The 14,394-nt window shown below is 41.9% G+C and overlaps 1 pseudogene; it reads left to right on the top strand.

Moving 5' to 3' along the window:
- The first annotated feature begins 10,330 nt into the window (after positions 1 to 10,330).
- On the top strand, positions 10,331 to 11,266 carry LOC118576526 (annotated as a pseudogene).
- Positions 11,267 to 14,394: the final 3,128 nt, after the last annotated feature.

Here is a 14,394-nt window from a genome sequence, read left to right as displayed (position 1 = left end):
AGACACCATTATGTGAGTAGAGAGCTCTCCTACAAGTGGGAAAAATCTTTACCAGCTGTATGTACATCTGACAGAGGGTCCGTAACTATAACACACAAAGAACTCAAAAAGCTAAACATCAAGAAAAAATAAAAGTCGGGACATGGAACTGAACAAAATTGCCAAAAGAAGAAATACAAATAGATAACAATATTTTCTAAAATGTTCAGCATCCCTCACCATCAGGAAAATGCAAAATTAAAACTACTCTGAGGTTTTAATCTTATCACAGTCAGAATGGTTGAGATCAAAAACATGAACAATTATAATAAATGCATGTGGAGATGTGAAAAGGGGAAACACTTATTTACTGCTGGTAAGAGTTAAAATTGATATGTGATCCAGCTACACCACTGCTGAGCATATATCCAAAGGACTCTATATCCTTTGAGGGATACTTGCCCATCCACATTCGTTGCTACTCTATTCCCAATAGCCAGGAAATGGAAACATCCTAGATGTCCATCAACTGATGAATAATAAAAATGTGTCACATGTACATAGTGGTATTTTATTTAGCTGTAAAGAAAAATGAAATTATGATATTTGCAGGTAAATGGATGGAGCTGTAAATAAGCATTCTGACAAGCTTCATGTGTTCTTTCTCATATATGGGTGTAAGTTTCGAATGTTTAAACTGGATTGTCTATAGAATTCAGGAAACTAATAAGAGTCATGGAGGGGATTGTAAATGAGGAGGGTAGCATGCAGGTGCTAAGAAGGGGAGGAACAACGGAACATTGAGGGTTAAATGAAAAGAGGAGGACAGGGCAGAGGAGGGTGTGTGAGGGGATACCCAACTCTAAGGACCTTTAGGAAAGCCATTTTGAAAACTACTTGGATTGCTTGGCGTCACTAAGCCTGGCGGGTTCTAGAGGACAAGCACAGCTTCATCCGGGGTCCTTAGACTGTGGGAAGAATTCACCCATGAACCATTTGGTGTTTCTAGGCCTGGCAGGCTCCACAAGACAAGCACAACTCTGCCCCAGATCTCTAGATCCAGGGTGGGAAGAATTCACCCATGAGCCAGCCCAGTGCCTCTGTCGCTGGGCTGTTGGGCACCATTATACTCTTTGAGCAGAATCGCCTCACCAGTCCAGGTATTTGAATAAGTGACTTTTGTTGGAAGCTGCATAATGGCCTGGAAGAGAAGAAAGGAACCTGCATAATGCCAGTAAGACTGAGTGGGAGATCAAGATCCACATTATGAGATCTGTGATCCAGAGAGCCCTGGATCTAGAAAAAAAAATCACAGGCCTACCCAGTACCTGATGGGTTCTATTATGATAAGCAAATATATGGGGGGTTATGGAAGAGAGAGAATGATAGAATGGTTTATGTCCTGTGGAGAGAGGCAGATTCAAAGAGATGAAAGCAGTGAGAAGCAGGCTAAGGTGGGTACTGTCCAGACCCGAGCTGCAGCCAAGGGCCACATCTACACCTGTGGCCCTGCTGCAGCCCTGGTCTGTGTTGATGTCCTTGGCTCCTTTCCCACTGAAGGCCAAAAGGATAGGGCTGCACAGAGTTGGATCTACCCCTCACTGGCATGACACTAGGGAGAACTGATCCTACCCTTGCAGCACTGGAGAGCAGGTGGGTCCTCTACCTTACTGGGGCATCATGACAGAGCTGATCCTGTTGGCAGGTGTGGGCAGGCTAACCCTGAGGGCAAGAGAGTGGGAGGGCTAATCCAACCTCCTTGTTTTCCATGTAGTGGTGTGGGTGAGGGAAAGATGCCCTCCCCCTCCCCCTTCACCACCTATGGCAGGTGGGAGAGATGGACCTGAGGTCATGAGAATCAGTGAGCTGGCCCAATATCTCACTGGCTTCAGCTCTAGGGAGAGCAAGCCCTGCGCCTCACCTCAGCAGCACAGTAGACCTGGCCATGCTGGTGATGGTGCAGATGAGTCAACCCTGAGGGTGTAAGCATGGGAGAGTTGGCCCCACTTCTCATCTGTCATGCAGGGGAGAGATGATCCCTCCTTGCCCCTCGCTGCCTGTAGTACTCAGGGAAGCAGGCCCTGCACCTCACCTGAGCACCACAGTAGTGCTGACCCTGCTGGTGGGGGCAGGGGTTAGCCTGCCCTGAGGTCATAAGAGAGAGCTGGCACTACACCCCTTGCCTGCCATGTGGTAGTGAAAGAGATGGAAAGATGCCCTCCCTCCCACCCCCTTGCCACCTGCCCTGCGTCTCATCAGATGAAGCACTAGGGAGAGTGGGCCCTGCTCCTCCCCTGGGCAACACAGGAGAGATAACTGACCCCATTGACAGAGGCATGGGTGAGCCGGCCCTGAGAACATGAGTGTGAGAGACCAGGTCCACCCCTAATCTATCATATCGTGGTGTGGGCAAGGGAGAGAAACCCCCCATGCCCCTCAAGGCCTATGGCAGGTGGGATAGCCCTCACTGAGGACACTAGAGTGAGAGAGCCGGTCCTGCCTCTCACCAGCAGCACTAGGCAGAGTGGCCTATACACCTTACCTAGACAACCCTGGTGGTGTAGATGTGGGAGAACTGACCCTAAGGACATGAGGGCAGGAAAACTGACTCCACCCCATGCTGCTTCCTTCATAGGGTGAGCTAGCCATGGCGGTGCTGGAAAGCTCACCCTGGTGTTGAAGAAGAAGAAGAGCTGTTGAGCTAACCAACCCAGCAATCACGCAGACGCAGAACCAGGGTTGTGAGTTGGCTCATCCCATCCTCCACCCTATCTATGCTCTGCTGGAGCAAGTGAAGGGGCTGGTCCTGAAAACCCAAAGTTACAAGATCTCCATGACCCAGGAAAACAACAGGATATCCAAGAGGAGTCCCAGTGAGGCCCCAGTATTGATGATGATGTAGCAAAAACGAGAGACCTCAAACCAGATCAATGACTTATTGCAATGAACATTTGCAAGTAATAATATTTAGACTAAAGGACTGCGTGACTCACTGTGTCACACTATAGCTTCCACAATGAGATTTTTTTTCTTTTTTTCCTCTCCCTTCTTTTCTTTTAAATTGTATCTTGTTTTATCCTTGGGGGCAGGAGGTTGCAAGGGTAGAAGGTGGATGGGAAGGGCCAAAAAGATGAGTAGGATGGAGATGTATGATGTGAAATCCACAAAGAGTCAATAAAAAGAAGGAATGGAAGAGAGAGAGAGAGAGAGAGAGAGAGAGAGAGAGAGAGAGAGAGAGAGAGAGAGGAAGGAAGGAAGGAAGGAAGGAAGAAAGAAAGAAAGAAAGAAAGAAAGAAAGAAAGAAAGAAAGAAAGAAAGAAAGAAGAAAAGAAAAGAAGAGAAAAGAAAAGAAACAACTATCATAGAATTTAATAAAATCTGCACATATACATATACAGAGTTTACACAGAGTTGCCCTGTACCGAGGAGACAGCGCCTGTCCCACGGTGTCTAGCTTACCTTTCTATTTATTGCTTCTTTTTCTTTGTAGAAGCTTTTTAGACCCACAGTACATGCCCTGCTTTTCTTGTCCCTATGCCAAAGTATCTACCACAGGTAACTGAAGGAGGAAAAGATTTACTTTGAATGGTTGTTTCAGCACATCCTTGTGGAAAAGGCAGGACAGACAGCACATGAAGCATAGGTCACATGACAGTGGCTGACCAGCTTTGGAGTACAACACTAGATGGAGAGAGATAAGTACCAGTTATAAACTGTGAAGAACTGTCCCATAGTGACCAGCATACGCCAGTGAGGGTCCCTGTTCCTAAGATTTCACAACCTTCCAAACAGCTCCAGCAGCTTGGGAGCCAAGTGTTCAAACATGAACATGTGTGGGCATTTTAGGTTCAACCCTACTGGCACACTTTTGTTAGACCTACACTTTACTGGTACATCCAAGAAATTGTCAAGGAGCTGAAGTTGTTCTTAAAGACTTTCTTCTTGGAAACTTTTAGTGTCAGATTGTAAGCACCTGTGTTTACTTACCAGGGTCATGGTCACCTAATATGGCCACGAGGAATTAAAATTAGCCACAATAAAACTGAGCCTGTGACCATTTTATTGAGGGCAATCAGACTTTTTATATTTTGATTAGAGACAGACTATAGTGGCAATTGCCAGGATCATTATAGTTATAGCTGCCAGAATACAGTGATGTTTCCAAGCCATACAGGGTACACAAGATTAATGTCTAAGACCAGTTGTCCTGTCAAGCCTTCATGCTTCCTTGACTGCTAAGGGAACATTCAGAGAAATGCAAAGCAGCTTGAACACTTCACTGCCTGAGGGAGTGTATCAATCTCTCAGGAACTGGAAGATCAAATGCAGGGGAAAACTATGCATCAGAAGTGAAAGTTCTATGTAAGCAAGAAAGTGTATCCATACCCAATTTATTATCAATCTGTGTTACTAACTGGCTATTCCATTTTGGAAAATACTGGCTGCTGTGGGATAATGCTTTTGTACACTGGTTTAATAAAATGTTGATTGGCCAGTAGCAAGGCAGGAAGTATAGGTAGGGTAAGCAGATGAGGAGAATTCTGGGAAGAGGGAGGCTGAGTCAGACACAGAGGAAGCAAGATGTGAAGGCAGAACTGAGAAAAGGCACCAAACCATGTGGCTAAGCATAGAAAAGAATCATGGGTTAAATTAAGTATAAGAGCTAGTCAGTAATAAGCCTGAGCTAATGGCCAAGCAGTTATAATTAATATAAGCTTCTGAGTGATTATTTTATAAGCAGCCACAGGACTGCAGGGGCTTGGCAGGACCAGAGAAACTTCAGGCTGCATCTGGCCTCATGTTTTTCCTTTGGAAATTTAGAGTTTATGAATAGACCTGTGTCCTAGCATGTGTCCTCTCCAATTTAAATGATTCTAAGGGCATCCAGAGGTTATAATCCTGGGATCATCATTAGACCATGGAAAGGAAGCATGGGTCCAGAGGGACATGGCAATGTGGGTCCTCAGACCTATAGGGACAGCTACTCCATGACAACCAGGCACCAGAGAGCAAATGTCATGAGTGAGTTCTTGCTGTAATTGGCTTTCCTCTTTCACCTCTACTCTCCATGACACATTTAAGAAGATCCCCAGTGCTGGCCGTCTCTCCTGCTACACATTAACAGTGATTCTGTGCCCCCAAAAGACCTATCTAAGAAACAGTAGACCCACTGGAAAGTAAACTTCATGAAGAAATCGGTGATTTCAACCTTTGACATTAACTATGGCTCCTTGAATCTCAGTAACTGGGTGGTGCTCCCCATAACACCCGTGGGGACAGCATTTACTGAAAAACATCCCATTCTTTCTTTTCTCTCCTGCTGTAGAATAATTCTTTTGTACACTATGAAGGTGTTTTGCTCCTGTTAGTTTAATGAAGAGCCAACCAGTCAACAGTTAGGTAGAAATGGGTTAAGTGGAAGAGAAGACTGAGAGAACACTGAGAAAAATGAGAGAGGGGTCACCAGCCAGATGACGAGGAAGCAGGAGATAAAATACCATGACAAAAAAATGTACTACCACATGGAAGAGTGTAGATAAGAAATATGGGTTAATTTAAGTTGTAAGAGCTAGTTAGTAAAAAGCCTAAGATACAAGCCAAGCATTTATAATTAATAATAAGTCTCTGTGTGGTTATTTGGGAGCAAGCTGGTGGGGGATAGAAAACCCCACCTACACTTTCCTTCAGTTCCTCACCTTCCACTTAGGACTCTTCCTTGGGTTCTTTTTCTCTTGACTCAAATTCTCTGAACTGTGAAAAGAATGCTCTGAAACATAGAGGCATTACCATGAGGCAAGTGATAATGTTAAATTCTAGTTATGTGTTATCTTAAGGTATGACCTTGAACTTTGTTACCCTCTTGTTTTTTCACCCACAAAAATGGTAACAATAGGACCATGTAGATTTGAATAAGAAAATGTATATGAAAAATGACTCAATGTAAAAGTCAGTAATGCAGAGTTTAATCAAAAACAGTAATTTATTGAGTTTCAAGGGAATTTCCTAAGACCAAAACATGTTTGTCTGTGTTTCCTAATTTCCCCCACCCAAAGGACACTTTTAATGTTTTCCCTTGGGGATTTTGCTTTGGAAGTCATAGTAATTTTACTTCCATTTAAATAAAGAACGATGGTTCATGACTAATGAGAAGCAAAAGACAAAAATGAGTGGTGGTTTTGTGACAGAGTGCTCATGCACAAGTCGATTAGACCTGTTGGAATACTCCAAACAGCTCCTGTTGTTTTTGAGCCCCAGAGTCTAGAACACAAGCCCAGGTAACACAACGATGGGAGATGCCCACAGCAGGCAGACAGAACTGGCCTGGTCGTCCCTTTGAAACTTCTTTGCTTGAATTCTCATTGAGCAGCAGCCCAGTTTTGCCGCAGTTTACCTGACCATGTTTTCATTAGGAGAAGATTGTGAAGGATCTTGATTAACTAGACCCACATATTGAAATCTCTATTATTTACACCAGTGTTTACACCAATCAGTTCTTGCTTCACTCATCTGGGAAATGCCAAATTCCTGCAAAACCCTCTTCAAAGAGAGTGAGTATATTTATATATTTTTTCCTTTTTCTCCAATGTCTCTAAATTTTTACATGAAAAACTTCAAGATAATTATGTTGTTAAAAAAGAAAACCACCCTCAGCTTGTCAGTCTTTTTCCCCTCTGGACTAAATTGAATACCATAGGATTGGCTACCTGTCACCAGAATGCATGAAATAGTACTAAAATTAAGTGAGCTGCTGGGTCAGGAGTTTGGCCTGCTGTTGGTGATTTGGTTGATATAATCTATGAAAGTGTACAATTAAAAGATGCCTTTATTTGATCTCATACACAGTGTGTACTGATAACTGTGTTAGCATCACTCTAAGAGAAGTTATCATTACATCATGTACTAAATTGTCACCACATCACAGGAATGTACTAAAAGATCACACTGTATCCCACAAGTATGTACAAGTATATGTCCATTAAAAATGATAATTCAAAACAACAGTAAACAGAAAGATCCCCAATGTTCATAAAAGCTAAATAAAAATTAAACTGAAATGTGATATTCTTAGCAGCACATCCAAAGCTAGGTTTATTGGTATATTTTCTTATCTCTGTTGTAAGTTTATTACAAAACACTTGTAATAAAAATATCTAGGCATAAGTCTCACAAAATGCTGTCATTGCTAAGATATTACAGACTCTGAAAGCTTGCTTCAAGGTTTCCTTTCATTCATTTAAACACAGAGTGTTTTTCCAATGATGAGAGAAGAACTTATTGTGTTTAACATGATTACTAAATCATGCTAGCATTCGTGTATGTGACACCTATCATGTAGGAGTGAAACATCCAAGTTAATCACTGCATTTAATATTTGATGTTGTAAATTATTCATGTGGTGTGTGAGTGTGTGTGTGTGTGTGTGTGTGTGTGTGTGTGTGTGTGTGTGTGTAAGATAGAGGGATGGGGAAGGGAAGATCATATAAGAATTGTTTATTCCTGTAAAGTAAAACACTTTGAGCACTTGTCAGTGGCTTATTTTTATATCACAGGTATTACTATATTGTCTTTTTCAAAATTAATTTGTAATTTCTTTTTCCAAATTTACTGTATTTCTTGAGATATGGTCTCACTATGTATCCCTGCTTTGCCTGGAACTCACTAAATAGACCAGGCTGACTTCAAAGTCATAGAGATCCACCAGCCTTTGCCTTTCAAGCACTGGAATTTTACAGGTGTGCCAGTATTCCCGGATCCATTTTACTGTTTTTAAGAAAAAACTATTTATTTACTTATGTATTAAATTTTCATATATTTAACAATGTTCTTTGATCGTATCCATTACCTCCTTCCAACTCCCCCTAGAGAATCTCTGCATTACTCTCCCAAACTTCATGTCCTCTTTTATTTTTTGGCTATTAACAACCCCGAGTCCAACTAGTGCTGCACTATGCACATGGGTGTGTGGCCATCCACTAGTGGCCAGTTCCCTTAGGAGAATGGCTCTCCCTCCCTTGGGAACTGTAAGCTGCGAGGAGATTTAAATGCCAAGAGATTTCAATTGTATCAGTGTCTACAATATGTGTTGGTACCTGAAAGTACAAATACTTTATCCATAATTATAAAACATTTTGTCTGTTATCACTGACTGTAACTTTCATCTCAAGGGAGGGCATGGAGTATAAACAATAGGCTTTACCAATAATGCTACTGTTAGTGAATCCTAACTCATGAATTGCATAAAACAATAACACCTCTATGATTTTGAAAATGAAATATTTACTTGTATCCTTTCTCTCCATCAAAGTCAATCACATTATGATGTTAGCTGTCCTGTGGTCTTTTTCACCCAAACCAAGCAAACTAATCAAAAGTTAATTAAGAAGGCACATGTCTTCATGACCCAAAGGAATTTCACTTTCATGGGTCAGGGTCTCAATAGGCCTCTGCTAGAGCAAGTATGCCTCCCTGTCCACAGGACTGACAAGAGAGGTCTCAATTTCTCAAAAAAGAAAAAAATCAATCCCAGCATTTTTATCAAAGCACAGCTGTCACTCATGATTGATCATCAACTCTCAAGAATGACAAACATGGGGCTGGAGAGATGGCTCAGTGGTTAAGAGCACCAACTGCTCTTCCTAGAGGTCATGAGTTCAATTCCCAGCAACTACATGGTGGCTCACAACCACTTGTAATGAGATCTGGTGCTCTCTTCTGGCCTGCAGGGACACATGCAAGCTGAATATTGTATACATAATAATAAATGAATAAACCTTTTTTGTAGCATGAATCTTAAAAGTTCTTATTAATAAAAACAAACCTGAGGCCAGTTGTTGGGGTGAATACTGGAAGATCAGAGAAGCAAATCAAGCCACAGCTTCCTCAGCTCACCAGTTCCTCAGCTGGTCTTGTTTCCTCAGACTGCAAGCTTCTGTGTCCTCATCCCAATGGCTCTCAGCTGAACTGCTGCTTGAAAGCCTGAATGCTTAACCAGCCAAAATGCTGAACCAGCCAAATGCTTTTACTTTCTGGTCTTCATGCCTTATATAATCTTTCTCTTTCTGGCCCCACTCCCTGGGATTAATGGGGTGTGTCACCATGCTTGGCTGTTTCCAATGTAGCCTTGAACTCACAGAGATCCACCTGGTTCTGCCTGCCGAGCGCTGGGATTAAAGGCTGTGCTACCACTGCCTATGTTTAATACTGTGGCCATCCTGTTCTCTGACCCTAGATAAGTTTATTTCGGGGAACACACAATATTTTGGGGAACACAATACCACGACTTTTTTGTTTTGTTTTGTTTTGTTTTTCGAGACAGGGTTTCTGTGTAGCTTTGTGCCTTTCCTGGAACACTTGGTAGCCCAGGCTGGCCTCGAACTCACAGAGATCCACCTGCCTCTGCCTCCTGAGTGCTGGGATTAAAGGCATCCGCCAATACCGCCCGGCAAATAAATAAATCTTTAGAAAAAAAAAAAGAATGAAAAACATTATCTAATGAACAATATCTATGGGTGTGTGCTATGCACTGGCCTCCATTTTCAGCCATAACTGTCTCTGCAAACATTTAATTTAAGGATTTTTATTGTTATCACTTTTTTTGTTGATCAAGCCAAAATATTTTAGCTAGCTACTTAGGACAGCTTAATAGAGGGTTCAGTCATTAGGAGCACTCTGGACTCTGGACTCCTTACTGCAATTCATGTCATTTTTCAAGAAGCAACACACACGAACATTGAGATAACGTTGGGGACACAAAATAGTGAAGTGCACCCGCCTCCTCTGGAGCACTTGATGTGAAGGGGGCTGAGGAAAACTTGTGTACACGGTCCCACTCCACCAAAACATAGAATTATAAGTTTGGAGATTTAAATATACTTATAAAGACTTTTAGAAATTAACATAAATATGCTAAATTACTTCACTCTCTTTGTTTTCAGCGTAAATTTTTCTTTCCTTTTTTATTTGAGACAAAATCTCATTATGAAGTGTTGGTTGGCCTGGAGCTAGCCTAGAACTCACAGTCACTTGCCTGCCTTTGCCTTCCCAGTGCTGGGATCGAAGATATGAACTACCATGTACGGTTCTATTTCTTTCTTATTATTTTAATTCTTCAAAATTTCACACAATGTGCTTTGATGATATTCTCCCACCTCCCCCAACTCCTCTCAGAGTGTTCTTGACAATTTGAGAATTTTAAGAACTGGGGTCTTTCCACAGGACGATGAAGAATTTCTTCCTTTTCAGGGATTATAGGAGAGAAAGACAGATGGTATGGAAGTGGTGATGCTATGGCTTCACCTTGGTCAATTATGTACTTTCTTGTCTCTTTTCTGATCTTAGGAACACTGAGGAAATGATTGCAAGGGGAAACAGCACCAAGATCACCAGTTCATCCTCCTGGGGTTCTCCGATTTCCCCACTCTCTTAACATTGCTCTTTATCACATTCCTGCTCATCTATACTACAACTATGACTGGAACTTGTCTCTCATTATTTTAATAAGAATGGATTCCCACCTCCACACTCCCATGTATTTCTTCCTCTGTAACCTGTCCATCATAGACCTTTGCTATGTTACCTGCACAGTCCCAAAAATGCTCTCAAACTTTTTCCAAGAAAAGCAAACTATCAGCTTTATGGGTTGTATTATTCAGAATTTCATCTTTTCCACCATAAGGCTGAGTGAATCTTGTCTCGTGACAGCCGTGGCCTATGACAGGTATGCTGCCATTTGTAACCCACTGCTCTATTCATCGGTCATGTCACCCACTCCTTGTGTTCTGATGGTGCTGGTGTCCTATATGTCTGGGCTCACTGCTTCTTTACTTCAGTTGTTTGCTTTACTTTGTCTCCACTTCTGTGGGCCTAATGTCATCAGACACTTCTTCTGTGACATGCCTCAGCTATTAGTTCTGTCATGTACAGACACTTCTTTCTGCAAGTCCTGACTGCCATATTAACAATGATCTTTGGGTTTGTAAATGTGCTAGCTATCTTGATATCCTATAGCTATATCGTCTTGTCCATCATGAAGATTACTTCAGCTAAAGGCAGGTTCAAGACATTTACTACCTGTGCTTCTCACCTGACTGTTGTTTCTCTATTTTACACCTCTAGCATATTTGTCTATTTGAGTTCAAGTTCAGGTGGCTCCTCCAGCTTTGACAGATTTGCGTCAGTCTTCTATACTATGGTAATTCCCATGTTGAACCCTTTGATATACAGTTTGAGGAACAAGGAAATCAAATAGTCCATGAAGAGGTTGCAGAAAAAGACAATCTGTAGCTAAGGTCACAAAAACTGGTATTTTCAGCACATGTATCCTGTCATAGTCACTGTTGACCAGAATAATATGCATGTGGCTAGAACACTACAAAATTCATGGGATTTTGGAGGATTAAGTTTTATTTTGAAACAGACAATATTTCTGTGTGAACAAGTTGATTTGATGCCATGGAAATACATCTTTAAGACCCATAGGGTCATGGCTTCTACATTGCACAATGACCATCACTCATTGTCCCATATGCAGGTGTTTGAGATATATCAAGTTCACAAACATTTTGTAGAAGACTGATGATTGCTGAGTCATAGGACTGTGCCTGTAGAGAAGATTCCCCTACCCCAGGGTCCCAAACCCTTATGTCACTAGTATAATGACATCATGTTCTAAAGACCAGATCAGACCACTGGCTATTCTGTGTTTATGAACAGGTAAGGATGAACAGGTAAGGACTTCCTATTTGGAAGAAATAGAATTGTACAGTGGCTTGATTGCACCTTCTAAATAAATAAATATGAAATGATGGCTTTCTAAGGAAATTGCTTGCTGTGGGATGTTCTATATGTTAAATGTGTTACTCTGATTGGTTAATAAATAAAACACTGATTGGCCAGTAGCCAGGCAGGAACTATAGGCAGGACAAGGAGAGAAAAGAATTCTGGGAAGTGGAAGGCTGAGGCAGAGAGACACTGCCAGCAAACATGATGAGAAGCAACATGTTAAGATACCGGTAGGCATCTTATAGATTAATAGAGGTGGGTTGATTTAAGATATAAGAATAGTTAGCAAGAAGCCTGCCATGGCCATACAGTTTGTAAGCAATATTAGTTTCTGTGTGTTCACTTGGTTGAGTCTGAGCGGCTGTGGGCCTGGCAGGTGAGAGAGATTTGTCCTGACTGTGGGCCAGACAGGACTGGAGAAAACTCCAGCTACAATTGCTGCTAAGAATTACTAAGTTTGGAGTCATATACTTGTATCCATCAACCATAGCCTAAGAGAAAAGCAAATGGTTTTAATCATTAAGACTGATGGCAAGAAAGTGCCATTTACTTAGTATTGTGATGGCCTGTCTCTGGCATCTAGAAAAGTCATGGCCAGTAACCATATCTGAGCAACCCAAGGGAACCTGACATTTCTACTGTCCTACACTAAAGCCAGACAGTTTGCCCTGGGTTGGAATAGCCTATTGGATCAAACACTCAAATTTATTTTGATATTTCCAGCATCTGATCAAGTTTGCTCTAAGAGACTCATATGTCTTCATTGCACTAATAGTCACGAAATAATATTACAGAGATTAGCTGCACCTGAAACACTAGCACATACCTGTGTATGTTCAACATTCCCCAATGTGCTGTGGTTCTGAGGCTAATGCAATGGTTTTAATAGAATAACAAAAACTAGACTGACAAATGCCTCAGTGGATAAAGGTACTTGTCCCCAAATGTGACAACTTGAGTTCTAACCCAGAGTCCTACAAAGTGAAAGACAAGAACAAACACTAAATACTGGCATGTGACATCCAGTCACATGTTGTGACACTCCAGAAGCATGAATGAGCCTGCACACATGATTTTTAATTACAGAAATTTAGAGAAATGTAGTGCTCACCTCTTCTGTGATCACCCACACAAAGGAGTAATCATTTGAGCTTTACTAAACTGTCTTCATGCAGATGATTTGCACCCCCTGATGTAAAACTGAGCAGGGGAAGCCCTCCTACTTGCACATCAATGCTCTCTACACCCACATGTGTGATCTATGCACAGCCCCCCTGAACTCCTGCTCTCTCATCTTTGCAGACATGAACCAACTGTTTGTATCACAGCTTCACCTCTTCCATTCCCCTTCCATTCTTGGCAAGGCTCGTGTGTAGCATGGCTGCCTCGCTGGCCCCTCTTCCCACAAGCACAGGAATAGCCACAGTAGTCACTCACAATCATGGCTTGGAACCTTTACAAGCTGGCTGTGGAAGCATCTCTCTTCAGAGCTGCCAGGCCAGATGGCTGGCTGGCATTGTCTAACTGGAAGACAGGCAGACCACAGACTTTTATGGACCACATTCTAGAAGCAAAAAAGTAGCCAAGTTCTGAAATAAAACTATGAGGTTGGACTTTGCTTCAGTGCCCACACACAGAGGAAAATCAGCTTGCATAAAGTATGGTTTGGTATTATATGGTAGAGTCCAGTTTGTTCTAATAAAACTTCTGTCTTACAAATAAGTAATCTGGATGTTCTTTATTTTATGAAACCTTTAAGAAGAAAACTTGATCCACATGATCCAGAAAAAAGAAAGCCATACACTGACTCCCAATTCCTTTCTGACAACTGAGCTGAGGAAGTAGCTTGCAGGGCACATCTGACCCCTGACCTTGACCCTCAGCCTGCAATGCAATCATCAGTGAGACTCCCTCTGGGCAGAGCTGCTGCTGGGTGGAGTGTTGTGAGCCTAACCAAGAAGATGTGGCTCCTGAGAAGCCCTGTACTGCTGGCCTGCTCTCCTGTCACCTCATGTATCCTATGACAGATGCCACTGACACCTGGATGTGTTGTTTTTGCACCTGCCTGCCACCTATTTCCCTTCTAGTTCCTGTTACAAGACAAAGCCAGTGTTCTTTTTACATAAAACAGTTTTGGTGGTGGTGGATTTACATCTTGGGAGGCTCAGAAATTGTTCTGTATCACAGATGTCATCTTTGGTGGTTTTCCAATGGAAAGACATCAATGAGATTTCTACTTCAGCCAGCTAAGTGCTTTTATCCTGGTTTTGCAAGCATGCTGTGGCTTCACACCAGGCTTTCCAAGTGGACATGAGCTCTTACTCTGATTCACTCTACAGGTTGACCTTCTTAATGCTAATCTGTTTCACTTTGATTTTATTAACTTATTTTAGTGAACTCCACTTTAAATTTGCAGGTCATAATTGTGTCTATTAATAGAAGCCAATGTAGTATTTGATTTATGTATGTATTCAGTGTGAAATGATGATATCTTAGTTACTGTTCTGTTGCTGTGAAATGATAACCAAGACAACTCTTATTTTAAAAAAAAGCATTTAATTAGGGGCTTGCTTGCAGTTTTAGAGTGCTAGTCTATGATCATCATGGCAGGAAGCAAACAGGCATGATGTTAGA

This window comes from Onychomys torridus, chromosome 1 (genome assembly GCF_903995425.1).
Source record: "Onychomys torridus chromosome 1, mOncTor1.1, whole genome shotgun sequence".
Lineage (NCBI taxonomy): Eukaryota > Metazoa > Chordata > Mammalia > Rodentia > Cricetidae > Onychomys > Onychomys torridus.
This window is presented reverse-complemented; position numbering and strand designations above follow the sequence as displayed.